Genomic DNA, 21,155 nt, shown 5'->3' with positions numbered 1-21,155 from the left:
CCAGGAATAGGGAATTTGGGGTCCTCTGGATATTTCTGGACTACAGCTCCTTCCTTCCATCACTGACCTGATCAAAGACCATGCTGTTTGGAATTTGGAATCCAACAGTATCTGGAGGGCAACAGGTTCCCCACCCTCCCATGGACTAACAGGGTGTTCAGATGGCCATATTTTATGGGACTCATTTGGCCTTTGAAAGTGGGGCTCAGTGGGGAGATTTTTCAAAGCACAGAAGGCACTAACGAAATAGGTGGGAGTAGCGTTGACCTGCCATTTTGTGCCTTTGAAATCTCTTAATAGCAGGGTTTCCCAGACTTGGGTCTCTAGCTGTTTTTGGACTACAATTCACATCATCCCTAGCTAGCAGGACCAGTGGTCAGGGATGATGGGAGTTGTAATCCAACAACAGATGGGAGACCCAAGTTTGGGAAATCTGCTTTATAAATACGCCTGCATTTCAACAGGTGAAGTTTATTCACCTGCATCTCCTTATGAACTTATTATAACACAGTTTCTGTTCTATTTGGTAAACCTTATATTCTCTTACACTTGGGGATCTGTACTCTGACACCCCCACACCCACCCCACCCCACCCCACACCTGTGCCAGATCATCTGTTTTGTGCAGTTTAACATTCCTGTACACTTTCTTTGTATTGAACATGGCTGGAGATAGTGTACAGCATTACGTGTGAGGTTGTATGTATTACTAAAACTAGACTGGGCCAGTAGTAACCCTCTGTCCAGAAGATAAATGGTTGATTTACACGTCAATCATACACAATGAAACTTCACATTATGGCCAAATCTGGTGCACACAAGTCCCATTGACCATAAATGACCTTATGTACATATAACTTTGCACTGAACTCTCATTTTGTTTAGGATCAGACTGCAGAACTACTATCCGTACTCTTCAGAAAGGGATGATTCACATGAAATATTTTTTCAATTTGGAACTAACTTCAGTTGAGGAAAAAATATATATGCTATCATATATAAAGTGGGTTATTTATGCTTATTTTGCCACAAGTGCACATACCACTTTCAAATCCAAGTGCTTGTGATGCAATACACACTCTCACATCACCTCATATTCAGTAGTATATGCGTTGCTTCCTAACACAGAGGACATCTCAGTGTTGGGGGAAAAATGGCACATCTCAAATGGCTCTTGGTTATTTCAACAGATGGTCTGGAGAGATTTCTTTTTTCTTCCAGGGAAGATGTAAACATCTTGTATCAACTGTCATAGATGCTGCTTAGGAAAGATGCACTTCTGAAGAATGAGTGGAATAGAAAAGCCCATCTCAGTATAAGAAGAAATAGTATTCAGAACAACATGGAATAATAATGGCAAATGCTGTCCTTACAAAGGCTGGAGAGAAATGGCATGTGAACACACACTCATCTGAACACTGCCTCTACTCACAAGTTTTGCTCGATTTACTTATGTTTCAAAAACATGTAAAACCTATTTGATGCAGAAACAACTGGAACAAAAGAAATGAATGGATGGCCCCTCCCCATTCGGTTTTTATTTATTTTTGTCAGCCACCTAAATGATGAATCTCGCATTTTGCAGATGACAGTTCTGGTTCAGATTTTCCTGTCTCATCAGGTGGACCGTCAGAGTGACAATCAGTTTAAATTGATGAATGGTTCTGGCACTAAATAATCCTGCATACAGCCCCCTTCTGAGTGACCATGCCTTTATAAGCAGGAATATATAATATACCTCTTGATTGTTAAGTGTCACCATGAAAGGCGATATGTCAGCTCTGGTGGAATGATTAAACTGTTGTGGGCCTGATTCACATTACTGAAGAATTTTGCCTGATGACTGAATAATTTTTATTTCTTTTTACTGTGCTGCAGAATTTCAGAGCTACTATGCTAGCAGCAATGGAATAGTTTGAATACTGTCACATCCAGGAGTAAGAAATAATATGAATTTTGCTCATCTTCCTGGGCCTGTATCACCTCATAATTCATAAGAGGAAATTACTGTTTGAAAAGGCTCTCATGTCCAAAGTTTCTTCGACTTCAAAAGCTAACACAGTCTAATTTTATGATATATCAACTTCCCATATGCAACGAACCTTTTCATTGAGGGCACTTCTACATTGTAAGGTGGTTCAGGTCCATGGAAGGACTATATCACATGCTTCTCTCTATGCTTAAAGTAGCTTGGTGACAGAAATAATTAAAAGGTGGTCTTCAACTTAGCTCCAGGCATAAGATGAAGAACATTGCTCTAGAACAGTGTTTCTCAAGCTTGGGTCCCCAGCTGTTGTTGGACTACAACTCCCATCATCCCTGACCACTAGTCCTGCTAGCTAGGGATGATGGGAGTTGTAGTCCAACAACAGCTGGGGACCCAAGTTTGAGGAACACTGCTCTAGAACCTAATGCTACTATGGTTTAGGTGGTTACACTTGTGAAGGCTTTACTGACCAACCCATAGAGTGTGATAATCACAAACTGAGGACAATAGGCTTGGACTCACCTAATTTATTTTGGGGTAAGCTAGAAACATGCTGAAAACTCTTGCTTGTAGTTGACTCAGAATCAAGCCTGTTCAATCAGAACCCATTTACTTCAAGCATGAACGTAACACTATGGGAATCATGTTTAGGCAGGGCCCTCCCCTAAGTAATTTTGTGACCCAGGTGAGCTAGATCCAGGTCAGAGTTGGTGCAGGGCTAATAATGGGCCATAAACTGAGTTCCTGGACACCTTTTCTAAGTGGCATCAAATGCTACAAACAACATTTGAGGTAATGACTGTTAATGTGCACTTCCCAGAGAAGTTTTCTTGTCCCAAACCAGAAGTCTGTTCACTAATCTGCATGTGGATGCACAAGACATCACCCAGGTTAGGATCCAAAAGAGTGAATTGGCAGCTGCACACGTAGAAACCCATCTTGGATGTAGATATTTTTTCTCAATGAGCTGCAGAACTTCATGATGTGAAATGTTGATGTGAAATGGTTGTAGGTCGTGGTGCATGCATGCTGCTCCCTCTGTATGGTGTCTGGTGGATTACTGAATCAGGGCAACCAATGTACCAAATGTACATGAGCTCAGGCTACAACCATGATGGGTAAACCTTCAATATTCTTTGTAACTGGAACTAATTTAATTGGTTTAGTGTAGGCTGTTGAGATTTGAGGTTTTGTCATGAAAGTCTGCACTTTCTTAGTGACGCTATTTAGAAAGGATAATAGAGCGATGTTATCTCATCATTATCCTTATGGGAAATAACAGCACAAACTAATCAGATTATTTTAATGAAGGAAAATATAATTCTAGAAGTGGAAGATTTACCACTTCTGATGAAATATGGATGAAACAGCCCAATCCATGTTTACTTGGAAGAAAGTCAAACTCTGTTCATTGAAACTTTTCCCCAGGCAGGTGTGAAAATAGAATCGCCGCCTAAAAGCCTTGTACATTCTTAATAAACACTTTCCAACTTAATTCTTTAAAAAATGACCTTTGAATTGCTAGATGTTTCCAGTGCTCAAAGTACAGTATCAAGACAGCTGCTTCCATTTCTGTAAACGTTATATTCTTTGTATTGTATTACCCTCTTAACATGCCATGATTATAGATTATCATCAGGAATTCAAATGCCAAGTGGCAATGTGTTGACAGAGCTGGACCTCTGGTTGAATATATCAAAATAACAGATATCTTGAAATATTGTGTAAAAAATCAGAGAGGTTTGATTTGATTAGAATCAGCGATTCCAAGCAACTATTAGCTGGGTTTATGGAAGTCATGTAAGTGTATCTTTCTAAAAGCATAATTATTCAGTCATCGATTTGAGTTTAAGTACATGCTCAAGTATCTTATCAAATTTATGGGATTCAGCAGCCTTGAGTGATAACTTCTTTTTTTTTACTATCTGTTTTGAATTAACCTGTCTGTAACATTATGCTGTGTTGGTAATCTGTCTCTTAAAAAGTTTTACCTCAAATATAAACTAATGATCCATGATATAGCCATTGCTATGTGGTAGGGGATCCCTCAAACAGAGCCCATGCAGAATGGTCTTGCTGCTGAATTCAATGGGCTGCCCACAGAAAGAAAGAAAACGGGGGAAATGACACCCTCTATATCTGGGTATAGGCATATAAGTTGATTAATAATAATAATATAGCAGTATATTTGCTATTGCATTGTTTGTCCAAAGTCACCCAAATAGTTAAGGTGGAGTTCAGAAGACTGAATATTAAAGCAATCTAGATGCATTTGATTGATGATATGTTGCATTTATCAATAATCGTCCAAGGAATGTAGAAAATATCAAGACTGAATTGGAAAATATTTATTGAACAGCAGTATTTCCATGAATTACAATATGTGTGAATTACAGCACATGCAGGCTGATTTATTTGTTTCTTTGTTTTGGTATAAGTGGATGCTTTATTTATTGTTTTATATTTTAACATTCTAAATGTATAATATGTTAATTAATGCTGAGTGTATATTCATACCGCTTTTGCATTTTTTAAAAAAAATATTTTGAAGAAGTTGCTTTTGCTGAATTACAGGCAGTCGATATGATTTACAATATCCTTGCATTGTATTGATTCTGTATACACAGTCTGAATTTACAGACATTTCAGGGATTTCTGTAATAGAAGAAACAACCCTATCTAGAACCAGCTGGTCTTAAATTATGTAAGCCTCTGGTATTGTGGAATTAAAAAGAAAACAGACACCTTTTATAATTTTAGGTATGTCAGCATGCTCCTGCATAAATCCGTCAGATACTCTGAGCTCCAGTTCCAGATTGTATTATGTCGAATCACATGCTATGAATGTACACCTTGTAAAAGTGAGATATGAATAAACTTATAAATATTTGTAATCCCGTGTTAAAAAGACACTCAAAAAGAAGCAGTGCCAAAGGAAATATTTCATAATGGACTCTTTGCATTAAATAGACAGAGCGATTGTTTCTTATTTTTCATCTTTACATTTGTAAAAGCAAATAAGATGCAGCTTATGATGCAGTATAAAATATATAACCTGCCATGACTCTGAGTAGCAGTTCCAATGGAGAAAATTAAACATTTAAGTGTGGCAGGATAGCTTAAATTATTGTCAACACCAATTAACATGTTGGATGCTTTTCAATTCCATGCTTAAAAAAGAAATCTAGTCTAGTGCTAGAGGAAAAAAAGACCTTTGTTTCCATTCTCCCTTTTTGCAACAAAACTTACTGGAGAGGAAAATGTTCTACGCTTTGTTTACTGTATCTAAATCCTGTTGACTTCACTTCTTGTACTAAGGCTCTAATCAGACACAAACACACAACTCACATAGTGTATCTCTCTGGTATAATCACACATGACTACAGAGTGCATATGAATATTGGAACCACATGGAAAGAGTCTTTCTCATCCAGCACTAAAGTATAGTCACATAGCGCTATACTTGTTCCACTGGTGAAATGTTTTGCACTAGGTGGGATGTTGTTGCATAAGGAAATACAAAAGCAGCCTTCTGTTAATTTTCTTACTCAACATAGTACCATCTGTTGTACAATAAGCTTCCACTAGCACAACTGTTGCACTGGATTCTGTAACTTAAAACTCTGAGAATGTTGGACACAGATTTATCTTTTTCCTACCATTCAGGTGCATGTTTATTTTTAATTTTTTTGCCTCTGGCATATAAATGTTCTTGCTGGCAGATTATTTATACAAAAAATGCTTGTAAACTGCAATTTCATACAAAACACCAGACAACGTTATGCACACAATAAAAACACACACAAACATTTAAAATGGCTCACTTGCTCATATTTAACTCTTGTCCCACATAAGCTGGGAATGCAGTCAACAACTCCTGTCCAGGCAACTCATTGCAGGAGATGGCAACAATGGGAGACAGTTTGTATTTCAGAGAAGTTTGGATGCCATGAAGAAGAAGAGGAGTTTGGATTTGATATCCCGCCTTTCACTCCCCTTCAGGAGTCTCAAAGCAGCTAACATTCTCCTTTCCCTTCCTCCCCCACAACAAACACTCTGTGAGGTGAGTGGGGCTGAGAGACTTCACAGAAGTGTGACTGGCCCAAGGTCACCCAGCAGCTGCATGTGGAGGAGCGGAGACACGAACCCGGTTTCCCAGATTACGTGACTACCGCTCTTAACCACTACACCACACTGGCTCTCCCGTAGGACTGCCTAGGCTGCGGATGACTGAGATTCATGTCAAAGAATCCTTGATAAGTTTCCAAGGAATCTCAAAGCTGCTAAGAACACTGTTTGAAAATGGTGTGCCTTAGAATGGAATCATGTTATGTTTTGTATTAGCTTTGTGGGATGTCTTTTAACACATAGGGGAGGATATATTAATTGCAGTTTATCTCCCCAGACCCCCATGTGTGGGGGCTGAACATAAACTGAGCAGAGTTTAAAAGTCCCATCCTTAGCAGAAAAACAGAAAGCATATTGGAATAGGTCATGAAGCCTTCTTTTAATTACCGGTAAGTTCAGCTGTGAAGCAAGCTGGCTCCCCCTTTTCTTACTTTGCATAACAAAGAATCAGACAACAGACTGAAAAGTAAGTTTAAAATATGGTTTACTTACTCATAGTCTTTGCATTGGTTCTCAGCTACAGCACCAGTAAAAACTATGCAGATAACTATATGTGCCTGGGCAGGAGCATTGGAGGGCATGCCCCCCCCATTGCTGGTCATAGGAAGAAAGGGGGAAGGTAGGAGCAGGATATACTTATTTGATTCTTCCCACTCAGGAGAGGAGGGGAAATGACATCACACAGAGCCCTCTCTACCCATTACATTTCTATGCCCTCTCTCCCTATCAGCAATACAACTCTGTGGTGATTAGCCCCTAAATTTACTAACTAGCAAGAATATGCATTGTTGGATTTGACTGCAATCTTCCACAAACTTTACCACCCTTTCTGGGAGTGGGAGAGAGTTCTTTACTCTCCCTATATGACCCTTTAGCTCTCCCAAATGTGTGCCCTTTCAAAAGAACCGTATTTTGTTTTAAAATGTGTGTCAAATCGAAAGCATCGTACAAACTCGCCTGCTTCAGCAATCGCATCTAACCTGGTCGAAATGTATCCCTTTGCTCTCTGTTGTTCTTCTGAAAACTCCAGAGGTTAACAACACAGATTTCAAACTGATGAAAAGGTCAGGGATGGAGAAACTGTGGTCTGCCAGATGTTCTTTTAACTCCAACTTCCATTAGACCCAGTCAACATGGCCAGTATAAGAGATGATAGAAATTGTAGTCCAACGTCTTGAAAACTGTAGTTTCCCTACAGTTATTGAGGGTGCTTTTAACCAGAGAATGGGCTTGGAATCAAAGGAAGCTGTCTTATACAGAGTTAGAAACCTGACCCATTTAGTTTGAGATTGTTAGCACTGACTAGCAGTGGGTATCTAGTATTATTCCAGGCAGTCTTTCCTGGTCTACCTGGAGAGACAAGGAATTGAATCTGGGACCTTTTGCATAGGAAGTATACACCAAAGAGCTCCAGTTCTCCCTGTCTTAATAACTAATTAATAATTTGATTAGCATTTACAGCAGGGTTGGGACACAATATGGGACTCCTGTTGTTATTGGACTACAACTCCCTTCATACCTGACCATTAGGTCTGCTGGCAGAGGGTGATGGGCTCCAACAACATCTTGAAGGCCACAGTTTCCCTAACACTGTTTTACAGTACTTGAAAGCAGGTGGTTTCCCGACCCTGGGAAATGTAACGAGAACCCTTTCTTTTGACTCAATAACATTTATGAATAATTCCTCATGCGAAGAATCTCAAACACACCTCCTGAATTAAGTGAAGCACAAAAGCAGCTTACATTCATGCCATCAGCAATACGCACTCTTTGGCTTGAGAGAGAGAGAGCCGATTAAAGGTCTGCATTTGAAATCCCGAGTTAATAAATAAATGCTGATGAACTGATTAATGCTTCCCGTCTGTTGCAATGGATATAGCTCAGAGAATATTAACTACATTTAAGTCCCACTGAAATCCATTGGACTCCCATTCTTTTTCAAAGAATCACAGAATTGTAGAGTTGGAAGCGATCCTAAGGGCCATCTAGCCCAATCCCCTACAATGCAGGAATCTCAGATAAAGTATCCATGATGCTTTAGAAAATAATAATCTGGACATGTCACTACTTTCAGTGCAAGTGACTTGACAAGCAGTGCAATCCCATGCAGGTCTACTCAGAAGGAAGTCCTTCCATGTTTGATGAGACTTACTCCCAGATAACTGTGTATAAGATTACACCCTAAGGAGGAAAGTCTTAAATCCTTTTCTCCATGATTTTATATGGACTTTGGTGAGATTTTTCATTACCTGTTAGTTCTTGCATTTTATGCGATCTTTTACTCAAGATAAAATTGACTTCTGGAAATCTAGTGGGAGTTTAGTGCTTCCACAAGTTTAGTGGGGAAAACATGCCTGGAAAAAGTTGGGGAGTACCAATATAGCCAATGATGTTTGCTGTTGTGTCATGCCATGCCCACTGGTGTGAATGAAATTTAGCACAACATGGTGGTATATGGATCAAATAGCCATGGTCTCATTATACAACAAGTACTAGAATGTAAAAGGAAGGCTGGATGGGACAGAAGTACCCCCATGACAAAGAAGATTATTGATCAGAACTCCTGATGTCTTCCTCAGTAACCCAACATGGATCAGGCATGGTGCTTGGGGTGAGGGCAAGGGTTTTAGCCATTTCCCCATGTTGCTTCTCCAGTTTAATTCCCCCAAGACTTCTATTTACTGTGAAGGTGAAGGAAAACAGAATATGAGTACCAGAAATGGATTGTGCCCTTGGTAAACATGGTCTTTAATGGATGATGAATAAAGAGCATGACTTCAGCTACAAATAATTCAATATACAATCCAGTTAAGAACAAGTATTTATCAATGATGTAAACTGAACGTATGAGGGGAAAACTGTATAGGACTGCAGTCTAAATGAACAACCACACAAACAAATAATTCATATAAGTCTGATTAATAAAATCTAGCAATTTTCTATTAATCTTCATTTAATGTATGGAAAAGAGTAATTCCATTGATTTTAATGGGTAAAGCAAAAGCAAAATGCTGTTTAGGCTTTGTTGTGTAAAAAAGTTTTTATTTGAAAAATGGCTTCACTTCTCTGTTGCTCTTTGAATTAAGCATGCATTGTCAAATGTCACTTTCCTCCTTTTGTTTCCTGAAGCTGTTCTGTTTTGAGGCTTTTTATCCCTGTGATTTCGTCTATGCATGGTTTCTGTTCTAGTTGAGAATTTATTTCCCATTCCAAAAACGTATGGGCTGACCCACTGCCATGAGCAATTTGGGGAGGTGTCTCTAGTTTTTCTTTGTAGATTTATTTATTTTCTTGAATTCAATTAAGTACAAATAAACGCGATAACAGAATAGAGTTCTTATATGCTGTCAGTGGGGGAAAGCGGCATTGTTTTCTTTCTTGAAAAATTTCTCTCTTTGATTTGCTTGCCATTCATACAGGAGCTATAATAATAGACCACCACAGTTAAGGCCAAACAATTTTGACAGGTTTCTTTTTAAAGAACACAGGTTGCTTCTGAACAATAGAAAATGAGCAATGTGTGTGGGATGGCAAGGGGAGAAGAGGTGGGCAGGCAGGTGGGAATGAATTTCTGATTCCTATCGAAGACTGCTTCTTTAAAGGCAACAAGAACAACATCATATATATATCTCTTAATGCCAAAACAGGCATTTAAGCAGCTTACAAGTATAAAAACCAAAGCACCCAAACAAAGCTTCCCCTGTCACCATTTCCCCATCAGACTGATGACTGGGAGTGGCCACCAAAATAATATAACACTGGTCCTGAAAGACCTACATTGGCTCCCAGTATGTTTCCAAGCACAATTCAAAGTGTTGGTGTTGACCTTTAAAGTCCTAAACGGCTTTGGCCCAGTATACCTGAAGGAGCGTCTCCACCCCCATCGTCCAGCCTGGACACTGAGGTCCAGCTCCAAGGGCCTTGTGGTGGATCCCTCATTGTGAGAAGTGAGGTTACAGGGCACCAGGGAGAGGGCCTTCTTGGTATGGCGCCCTCCCTGTGGAACACCCTCCCATCAGATGTCAAGGGAATAAACAACTAATCTGAGTTTTTGAAAACATCTGAAGGCAGCCCTGTTTAGGGAAGTTTTTAATGTTTGGTGTTTTATCTTGTTTTTAATATTCTGTTGGGAGTTGCCCAGAGTGGCTGGGGAAACTCAGCCAGATGGGCTGGGTATAAATAATAAAATTCTTCTTCTTCTTCTTCTTCTTCTTCTTCTTCTTCTTCTTCTTCTTCTTCTTCTTCTTCTTCTTCTCAAATGGCAGGATTCTGTCTTCAGTTGGGTAGATGAATGGAGGTACAGAGCATTAGGATGAGTGAGTGGAGAAAGGTCCAGTCCTCTCCCTTCACATTTCCTCTTCAAATCCTCACCACTGCAGTCTGAGACAAGGCTTGATCTGCTCTGTAACATCTATCTGTCTGTCTGTTGTTGTTAATTGGATTTGTTACACACCCTTCACCATAAGGTCCCAAGGTAGGTTTCATCAATATAAGCATACAAGTTTGAAATCAGTTAAATCAATCTGAAGAATAGGATGGGCCTTTATCTATATATCAGGTGTCAGTTTAAAGAGGTGTGGCTTCAGCATGTGATGAAAGCTATACACAGTGAGGCCATCAAGATCTCTGACTTACAAAGGCTGGCATGGCCCAGCAATGTACAGTGGTACCTTGGGTTAAGTACTTAATTCGTTCTGGAGGTCCGTTCTTAACCTGAAACTGTTCGTAACCTGAAGACCACTTTAGCTAATGGGGCCTCCTGCTGCCGCCGCACCGCTGAAGCACCATTTCTGTTCTCATCCTGAAGCAAAGTTCTTAACCTGAAGCACGATTTCTGGGTTAGCAGAGTCTGTAACCTGAAGCGTATGTAACCTGAGGTAGCCCTGTAGTAGTAATTTGCATTATTAACTTCTGCTATGAAAAATGAGGAAGTGGGGCACAACATGGGAAGCAATTTTACTGCATATGCTGTATCCCTTTAAAGGGGATTTTTGTAAGACTTCCTTTGCAATAAATGGAGGTGTGGGCAACCTGTGTTACTCCAGATATTGATGGACTACAGCCCCCATAATCCATGACCATGGGCCACGGTGGCTGGGGATGATGGCGGCTGGAGTCCAACACCACTTGCAGGACCACAGGTTGACCTGTGTCTCTCTCATTGAGACCAATGGGACTCAATGCCTTATTAATTAATTAATTATTTTTTAAATACCGCTGTTCATCCAAGGATCACAGGGCTGTTTACAATACAAAAAACACAAAAATGCACTTCCGGGGCAGCCACCGGCCAAGCAAGCCGACTTTCCCAACTCCCTCAAGAGGGGGAGTAACTCCATGAGGAAATTTAATGGGGACTGTGAAGGCCAATAGTCCATCCCACACCTTTATTGCTTTAGAAGAAATGATGAATATCACCAGTCACTAATGACTCATTATGACCATTTGGAAGCAGTGATTATCCCAGAGACATTTAATGCCAGGTGATACATTGCTTACACTTTCACAACCATATCTAGTGGCCTCAAGTCCTCTAAGATTACTACGAAACCCAATGCTTTCATTCTGTTAACGCTGCCAGGGGTTGAAAGGATGAGTGCTCTTTGGTTATTTGTATACAGGTAAAGGGTTGACAGAGAAATAAAGTTTATTTCAGAAACTCACTGTAACTATGGCAACCCACCTGCATTGTATTTTAAATAACAAACACAAGCAGCCGCTCAGTTGGAAAAGGATAGATTCTTCAATTATTGATTTAGGCACACTACAAATTTGGCAAATCCTTTTTCAAACGCCATTTGCCTTTTTGCCGGTGAAGAACAGCACAAGGCTAAATCTCATATGAGAATCTGCTTATCTCTTAGATTAAGTGTCAATACTTAAAGAATGTGAGTATTCCCATCCAACAACACCATGACAAAGTTTGTTCTGAGTGATCACAAAGTCTTATTTCCAAAGTCGTTTAAGAGAAAGAAAGGCTGGGGGGGGGGAAAGTGATGCTCTCCCCCCATTTCATGTCCAGTTGTTTCCAGATGACCTGTTTATTGGGCATTCAACTTGATTTGATTACAAGGATGACTGGCTATTTAAATGAGCATTCATTCTGATTTTTTGTTTTTTATTGCAGGGATCTTAGGAGATATTCTCCCATCACATTCCTTATCACAAAATGTCCAGTCTTTGCGGGAAGGGTAAGCAAGTTTCTCAAGCGAGAGCTTCAGACTGCTTTAACCGCGGAACCTGAATTTTCAGGAATGTGATTGAATCCTACTCGAAAATAGCGACAGTCTGAAAGGGCCCACAGTCTGTCTCTCTTTTGCGGTCTGAAATCCATTCAGTCTGTTGTCAAAAAACCCTAAAAGACTTCCAAGTAAACATTCAGAATGGGAAATGGGAAACAGGTGGAATGGACGATAATTTAAATAAATGCTTACAAAAATCCTAAACATTTTTGTTGGGAGATAGCTAGTCGGGTTGGGGGGAAAATCATGTTAACACTAAGAGCAACTGCTTTATTTAGGAATGCTTTATTCCTATCATTTAAAGTTTCTTTTTCTATATATAACATGAGCAGATGTCCCTGGCTGTCCTTCCACATTCAGATTCTATCTGCCTCGTGTTGTGATTTTTCTTTCCCTTCTGCGTGAGGGGCAACGATTTGTTTCTAAAACCAGAGTATGAAACATGATCAAGAGGCTCCCAGGTTTGTTTAGGTTATGGAGAACCTAAGATGTGTACTAATGAACTTGATACTGACTAATGAATATGGAAGCCTTAATGCAGCAAGGTGTTGAAACAGAGCAAATGGCATGAGCGAAACGACAGCCTTTGAACACTAATTGAAACGGCAAAGCATAAAGAGGTGATATCATTGCCACTCTAGGCTTTTAGGAGAAAACGAACACCAGTCCAGAGGGTCCACCTGACGCCTGTGAATCACTTAAGCATATTTAGTGGGGCTTAAGTGGGACTAAAGGGATCCAAATGGCTGTTGTAGGAGTCCGAATGTGGGCGAAATTAACTCGTAGAGAATTATGCAATGTAACATTTATGCACTGATATGAATGGTTGATGTGGCGGTGGTGGTAAGCCAAGCGTTTGATCTGAAGCATCTTTCCAAAGCCAACCTCCCCCAGTGCTAAAGCTCAAATCAAAAGAGGGGCTCAATGTCTGGAGGAAAAAAACAACAAGCTGCTATGTAGAAATGGTCTAACGAGGCTATTGGAAGCTGTTAAGCCACGTCCCAGAAGTATGGAACAATTAATGTAAATATTTCTAGTCCATCAAAGCAGAAAAGGTAATTGAAAATTTGCAAGAGGTCATACTTTCACATATGAAATACTTTTGCAAAAAACAAGAAAATGTAGACGTTGAGGAGATGACATATTTCGGTATAGAGTGGCGTCAAGCATGTATATATATATATATTTGGCTGGTTCTTTTTCCTTTGGTTTGTGTTGTGTTTTCTGGGTTTTCACGCACAAGACACGGCCCAAGAATTATCAGAAATAATCCATAACTCGTCCCAGGTGGATTTGAGTTCTCTTGCAGGTTTTGTTCCAAGAACATCAGTACCTTTTTGGTAATGTGTTTCTAGTGCTGTACACAGCCCTGAGATCTTTTGATGAAGGGTGGTATATAAATTGAAATAATAATAATAATAATAATAATAATAATAATAATAATAATAATAATAGGGTTGAAGAAAGTTTGCCACCCCTTACTTAAAAGGGTCAGGTAGCAGCTGATGTGAAAGACCTTTCTCTCTGCTGGAGAGAAACAATGGGCTAAATGGCCAAGCATGTAAGGCCGCTTCCTAAGCTCCTAGGATTCGAGTCCAGGTTTTCTATGCTTGCAAGTACTCAACTGTAATTGATGACTAAATTAATCATATTAATCCATTTAATCCATTAACCGATTATTCCATTTGAGCCAGGCACAGCTAATAGACTGGAAAAATCTATTGCTAGCCAAATATGTAGGCTCAGGGGAAGAAGAGGAAGCCCACACATGTTAAGCTTGTGGCGCCCCTCGGAATGTCTCATCCAGAGATTATTATCTTTTATTTTTGAGGTAAGGTTATAAATATATTTTAAACACAGTGTTTAAAATGGTAAACAGATAAAATTCTACACTCAGATCTACAGCCTATCCCTCAGCTCCAACGGACTGTGGATTCTCCCATTGATGTGTGAATCTGAGAAGAGAATTTTGCCTTAGGGCTCAGTTTTCCTCTAAGATTGACATATGTATATAATCAAAAAATGGAATAATTGAGGCTTCTGTGGCACTATCAGCATGCAAAGTTCTTTCTTTCTTTTGTCATTTTTTTTTGTCTTCCCCACCCTCTGGAAAAGGTTGGTCCAATGTTTTATGCTAATGCAGCATTCTTTCCTACCAAATTGCTATGTTTTATATAAAAACACTGTCTTATTCACAGCCTAATAATTTATGCCATCAAATATATGCATAATATAAGTAGTAAACTCCCCCTCTCTCTGAATGTATGTGCGCATGTGTAATATTCAAATCTTTTGCTTATACATACATAGCATTTTAAATCTCCTCAAAATCTACCCTCCTTCCTATATAACAGCTTTTCAAAAATATCTCATTTCAAAACATTTGGTTAATTGGAAGTTGTCTGGCTGTACGTCATTTTCATAATAATATCAAAGATCAAAATGCAAACTCATTTGTATCACTCCTCAGAGGATTTCAGACCTATATAGAAGTGACGAAGTGAGTGAACTGCAATGAGTCATAAGAAGTTTACCCTCCCAGCTGTAACTGCTCTCATTTTGATGTAGCATTTTCTTGAGCCTTTTGAATTACACCATAGAGAGTCTTAGGACTGGACAATAAACCAAACCCATTAACCTCCTTAGTCTTCCACAGAGCAAGACCTGAATCCCCATCTTCCCTCTTTGAATATGCATTTCTAAAACAGGTCCTGGCCTTGCTTCTCTTTCTCCTTGCTCTCACTGCCTATTCAAAACCCCTTTCTGAACTTGCAAGCACTAAAAAGAGTTAGGAGATAGAACAAGCACCCTTCACTTAGTTACCTTGTGCTCTCTCTCAAGTTTGTGGCACAGACTGAGCCCAAATGCAGAGGACAAGTGAACAGGGAGCCACTGGCGTAGTGTGATGCCCTGGGCACAGACTTGTCAGGGGCGCAAAATTTAAACACCCGGTTCTGCCTTAATACAGCTGCATGCTTCTGTCACTGGGCTCCCTTGAAAACTGCTTCTCCATGCAAACCAGGAAGTGACCTCTCCAGACAGCAGAGCAACTCGTCTTTTCTTATTTCTGTGGCTGCGATCTTCTGGGGTGACATGGAGACCGTTAGGCAGCTGAATGCACATGTGTACTCCATCCATTTCACCCCTGCCTCCTACCTCTCCACGTGGTTCCGGACACTGGCAACCTCTGCTACGCCACTGCAGGGAGCAGCAACACTGGCAGGAAGGATTCATAGGAAGAATCCTGTTGCATCAGGCCAAAGGCCTGTCAAATCAAATACCATGTTCTCAAAGTGCCCCATCATTCAATTTCATTGGATAACCCCAGTTCTCATATTATGAGAGAGCTGGAGAGGGAAATCTTCCTATCTACCTTCACCACAGCATGCACCATTTTATACACCTTTACTCACATTTCCTCTAAACTAAAAGCCACAAATGTTGTGACTGTGCCTCATGGGGAAGTTGCTCCAATCCTCAGAACATTTTGTCCCCTTTTTTGAAACCTTTTCCTGTGCCACAATAGTCTTTTTGGGGTAAGGCAAGCAGAACTGTACACAGTATTCTGAATGATGTGGAATCATCGATTTGTATGATGGCATTATAATATTAGCAGTTTTATTTTCAACCCCTTTCTGAATAATCTCTAATTATTCAACTTATTATTGTTGTATTTTTACTCTCAAGGAGAGTGCTTGTCGGATTTTCTGTCTGAGGCACCAAAATAACTCAAGAGCCTTGGGTACTGTGCATCTTGGCTGGGGGTGGGTTTTTGTTGTTGTCATTTTCTGTTCCACCTCAGGCAATGAAATGTCTTGAGCCAGTCCTGACACAAGACTGGCGTTAGCAAATTCCACAGTGAACACACTTTATTATATTGGCAGGACCAAAATTAATCTCAGTGATAGAAACACATTGAAGTGCAAGTCCTGAGCTGTAGAGCAACAAAAGTGTGGCCCAAATCCCCTCTTGAGGCTCAAAAAATAATCTTCCATTCCAAAACAATGTATGAACGGCAGCTCATCATGTAGCAGGTATTCCAACATATATTTTCATTAAAACTTCATAAACCGAAGACACAGAGCTGGAAAGGTTTAAATCAGCCAGGGATAGCAAAGGAGATCCAACTTTCCAATTGTGAAAAGTTCCTTCAGGTCAGATGCAAAGTAGGTCATTGATTTGATGATCTTAGAACACTTTATCATTAAATTGACTAGTTAAGAGTTAGGGCTGCTTTTAATAATACTTTCAGTGCACTCTAATAGATATCCAAGTTCAAAACATGCGTGTCTACATCATGAATGGCACACACATGTTCAAACTGCTGTTTTCTCAGAAACACAAATATTATTGAGTCTGGTCTTTTTCTGACCATTCTTGAGTATTTTGCCATGAAATGCAGTGATTTAAAAGTGCATGTGCTGGTTCCAATATAAACAGTGTACATGCATTTTATATTCTGTCTTTTGCACTGACAATACATTGTAGGATCAGAAGCAGCTCTTACAGAACAGAGAGAACAAACTAATACCTTTCAAATGGAACTAAAATTTCATCCGATTGAAATAAATCCGGGAAGAATGTTAGCTAATCTATTCTAAAGTACTTATATAAAAATAAAAATAAAATAATTTTTTATATCTCCCTTCATCCGTAGATCTCATGGTGGTTCACAGCTTAAAAATACAAGATAAAAACACAAAACACATTTTGAGACTGTTCTGCTGTAAGGCACTTTGAGCCTCTAAGTTTGGACCTTATTGTTTTATATAAATCTGAATAGCACTGCATTAGCTTGAATGATAGATTACAGGTGAATATGTGTGTTTAAAGGAAGGCCGATATTTAACTAAGTCCTATCCCAGTATTCTTCATGAGGCTGTAACTTTACCTAACTCCACAAGCACACATTTTATCTCACAAATTCTCAAGAAAAATCAGTCAGTTTCCTCACAGTCTAAAGATAATAAAACTGTGTGGACTGGTATCCATTTTTCTTATTTACCAGTGTTAACAGACAGTAATTTCAATTCTTCAGATCCTTTTTACTGTCCATTCTCTCTTCCTCATCTTCATTTGGCTTTTCTCCTCTCTTGGGACTCAACCTTGTCAAAGGTCCAGTTTGTTCATATTTCAGACTGCTGGTCAAGGTAATGTTGCGAAGTGCTGATAGATGGCCAAATTAAGCTGCATTGCTACAGGCTTCCCAATCCATTGTATTTAATTAAAAATTATTAGAAAGCTCCACACACTCTAAATTGTTGTTGGAATGATTGCATTGCAAATATTATAATATTGTTTTTGTAGCGGCAGTGAAAAGTGGGGGGGGGGGGGAGCCACTGAGATGAGACAAATTACCTTACAGCTTTCATTTTCCAATAGCGGAGGTGTTGAGTCTTCTGTTTGGTATTGAAAACCATTAGTTCTATTGACTATATAGTTACACTGATTCAGACCTACATGAGAATAATTAGGGATTTCAGACATGGGGGTGATTCATGAGATTCTGTTCCAAGCACATGACTGGAACAGCAGTGTGACATGGCATTTATTAGGGTGCACCATTATAGACTGGAGGTGGGGAATCACATGTCTGAATATATTAAAAACTCTTTGTACATAGAAAACTGATTTGACAGGGAGAAACCTAGGCTTGAAGTGAGTTCATAAAAACACCCAACAGTTAAATTCCTGCATCTCAAGTCACAGTAGGAGTATGCCTATTAATAAAGTTTAAGCTGCTTGATGGAGCTTTCCTAACTATTTGTAACCATTATTGACCCCCCCAACCTATAAATGCCTCCAGGGATAGGGAACCAGTTGTTGGACTCCAACAGTGGCCCTTTGGATGTTGCTGGACTCCAACTCCCACCAGCCCCAGCCAGCATGATTAGTTGTCAGGGATGATGGGAGTTGTAGTCCGACAACATCTGCCATGCCATAGGTTCCCCATCCTTGCACTGAAAGTTCTTTTCATATCGTTGCTAAGGACATTTTTAATTAGGTTGTGGTAGAAGAAAATTATAGTTTATTTCAACTGGCATTGCCTTTTATGTTGCGTCATTTGCATTTATTATCTCTTCATGATGCTGTTTTTAATGCTGAGTTTTTAAAAGAGGGACTCACAGTTAATCTATTTCTTTCGTATATGGATTACAAAATACATAAAAGGGGATTAAAAGAGAATAAAATAAACCTACTATACCATAGGTTATTATTTTTTGTCAGTGATTGCCTTGTCCACAACTCAACCCAATGATAATGCTTCTGCTTTTCTGTTAATTCCTGGATTGTCTATACCAAGTGATGCTTATTCATTGTAGAACTGAAGAAAAATGTGACATGAAGAAATGGATAGTCAATGAGTTAGCTAATCAACCCTGCATAAATGAAGCCAATGATTACACTCCCAATGAAGAGAAGAATATTGGTCGCTGTAATAAACAGCTTGAGTTTATGGATTTCCTATCGCTGGCTATGAAAAAGGAAGACCCATGTTCACACAGAGTGAATGGGTGTCTTCCTGCTTTTGCAGGAAATCCATGCTTGGATTTGACTGGGAAAACTGGGTCCTACGTACCATAAATCCAAATGTTCTGGTTGTGATTCAGCAGATAAATTTGTATTCCCAGTACTGTATCAGTAACCCAGTTTTTCAGTGAAATGTGAACCAGTTGTTTTCAGCGCTGTCAAACCACTGGAATTAGCATTAAGTTTAGGTCTTTAACGAAGAACATTAATTTAGGAGCTAAACATATATTTTCCATGGAAGGGCCATAGCTCAGTGGTCAAGTATCTGCCTTGCATGTATAAGGGCCCAAATCCATTCCTCGGCATCTCCAGGTTGGTCTCAGAATACCCCCTGCCTGAATACCCCCTGCCTGAACCCCTGAGGAGCCACTGATGGTCAGTACAAACAATACTGAACTAAATGGGCCAATGATCTGATTTGGCATATATTTACCTATTTGCCTAATGCCTCTGATTTAGCCTGCCCATCTTAAACCATAGCCCTTTGATTGAAGTGGCCTATCAGATTTATTGCAACCCTATTCTCCAGACCAGATAATTTGTGTCACTTACGCAAACACGTCAGGTAAGGGCAATTAGGCATTCCCTATGTAGATGGTCTTATATGATTCTGAGTTTGGAGAAATCAGCAAAAAAGAAGAAGTTGCCTTTAGTAGTTTCTGTGGTTTGCCAGCATGATTTGGAATACTCAGCTCGCTGACAAATAAATGAGGTGGCATAGGGGAAAAACACTTAGCTTTATTCAATACATCTGAGAGAACTGAAATGAAACCCAGGTGCATTCAATGTTCTGTCACCACTGTGGCGCAGGCAGAGTCCTGCTTCCTCAATGATCCACTCTGTCCCTCTTCTTGCCAGCAAAAGAACGGGATGTGAAAAAAGGAGAAAACCCTGCCAAATGTGGTCAGATGGACTTTCTATTTTTGTGTTAAGATACAGCAACACTATATGGAATTTACTCCCAAGTAAATGTGTTTAGGATTGTGGTGTTTAATCCAGTTGAAGGGACGTGGGTGGTGCTGTGGGTTAAACCACAGAACCTAGGACTTGTCGATCAGAAGGTCGGTGGTTCAAATCCCCGCGACGGGGTGAGCTCCTGTTGCTCAGTCCCTGCTCCTGCCAACCTAGCAGTTCGAAAGCACCTCAAAGTGCAAGTAGATAAATAGGTACCGCTCCGGCAGGAAGGCAAACGGCATTTCCACGCGCTGCTCTGGTTTGCCAGAAGCGGCTTACTCATGCTGGCCACATGACCCAGAAGCTGTACACCAGCTCCCTCGGCCAATAAAGCGAGATGAGCGCCGCAACCCCAGAGTTGGTCACGACTGGACCTAATGGTCAGGGGTCCTTTACCTTTAATCCAGTTGATCTGTGATTAATGTGACTTTGTCTCAGATTTTAAGAGAAGTGTGTGACTGAAGACCACAGGGCTCATCTCTTATATATTTTGTCCCACTGAGGGCAGACTGAGATGGTGGCATAGTGGCCCTAATGGACCAGCCTCCACCATTTAATGTTACCAACCAATGCTGTGCCTCCTGCCCTCTTCCTTCCTTCCAAGGTCACGTTACATATTTTCTTCTCCATCTGCTATAACAAGTGGGACATTACTGTTGCCTCATAGTACATAGAAGCAGATAGAAAGCAAGAAATGGGATCTGGGAAGGAAAAGTCCTGCAGCTGCTCCTGGTGCCTTGGTACCATTAAATATACGGGTATTACCCTTGCTGGTACCTTTCCCGGGAAAATCAGAGGCTCACTATGTCAGGTTCCTATTGGAAGACTGGATAAATGCTAGAACATTGGCAGTGGCAGTTTTTATTGGTGGTTGCAAGAACCAATGTTCCCTATCTTTAGGTCTGAACACAATGCTTGTTTAACCTGGAGGTAGGCTGTCTGAATTGTTCATTGCTTTGTAATGATTTGTTGGGTCTCTGGACCATAATAAAGATTGATTGATTGATTGATTGATATACGGGTAGGCAGGATAGGCCCTGTTGTGTTGCAACCAGCATCGGGTGACTACGCCATGGTAGATGAACGCAGGAACTGTTGTCTGAATAGTGCGCCGAGGCTTTTTAAAGCAAAAGTGGGGAACTTCTTTCAGAGGACCAGATTCCATGGTGGGCAACCTTCTGGTGGCTGTATGTCAGCAGGGGGCAGGGCCAGAGGCAAAAGTGGGTGGACCCAAAGCTGCGACTCTTACTTTTCTTCAGTAGGATATATTCCGGCCATATAGAATTCAGAGGTTTCTGCATGTACACAGACACA

The sequence above is a fragment of the Podarcis vaucheri genome (genome assembly GCF_965113315.1).
Source record: "Podarcis vaucheri genome assembly, chromosome: 4".
In the NCBI taxonomy this organism is placed as follows: Eukaryota; Metazoa; Chordata; class Lepidosauria; order Squamata; family Lacertidae; genus Podarcis; species Podarcis vaucheri.
Note: the sequence above shows the minus strand (reverse complement) of the source record.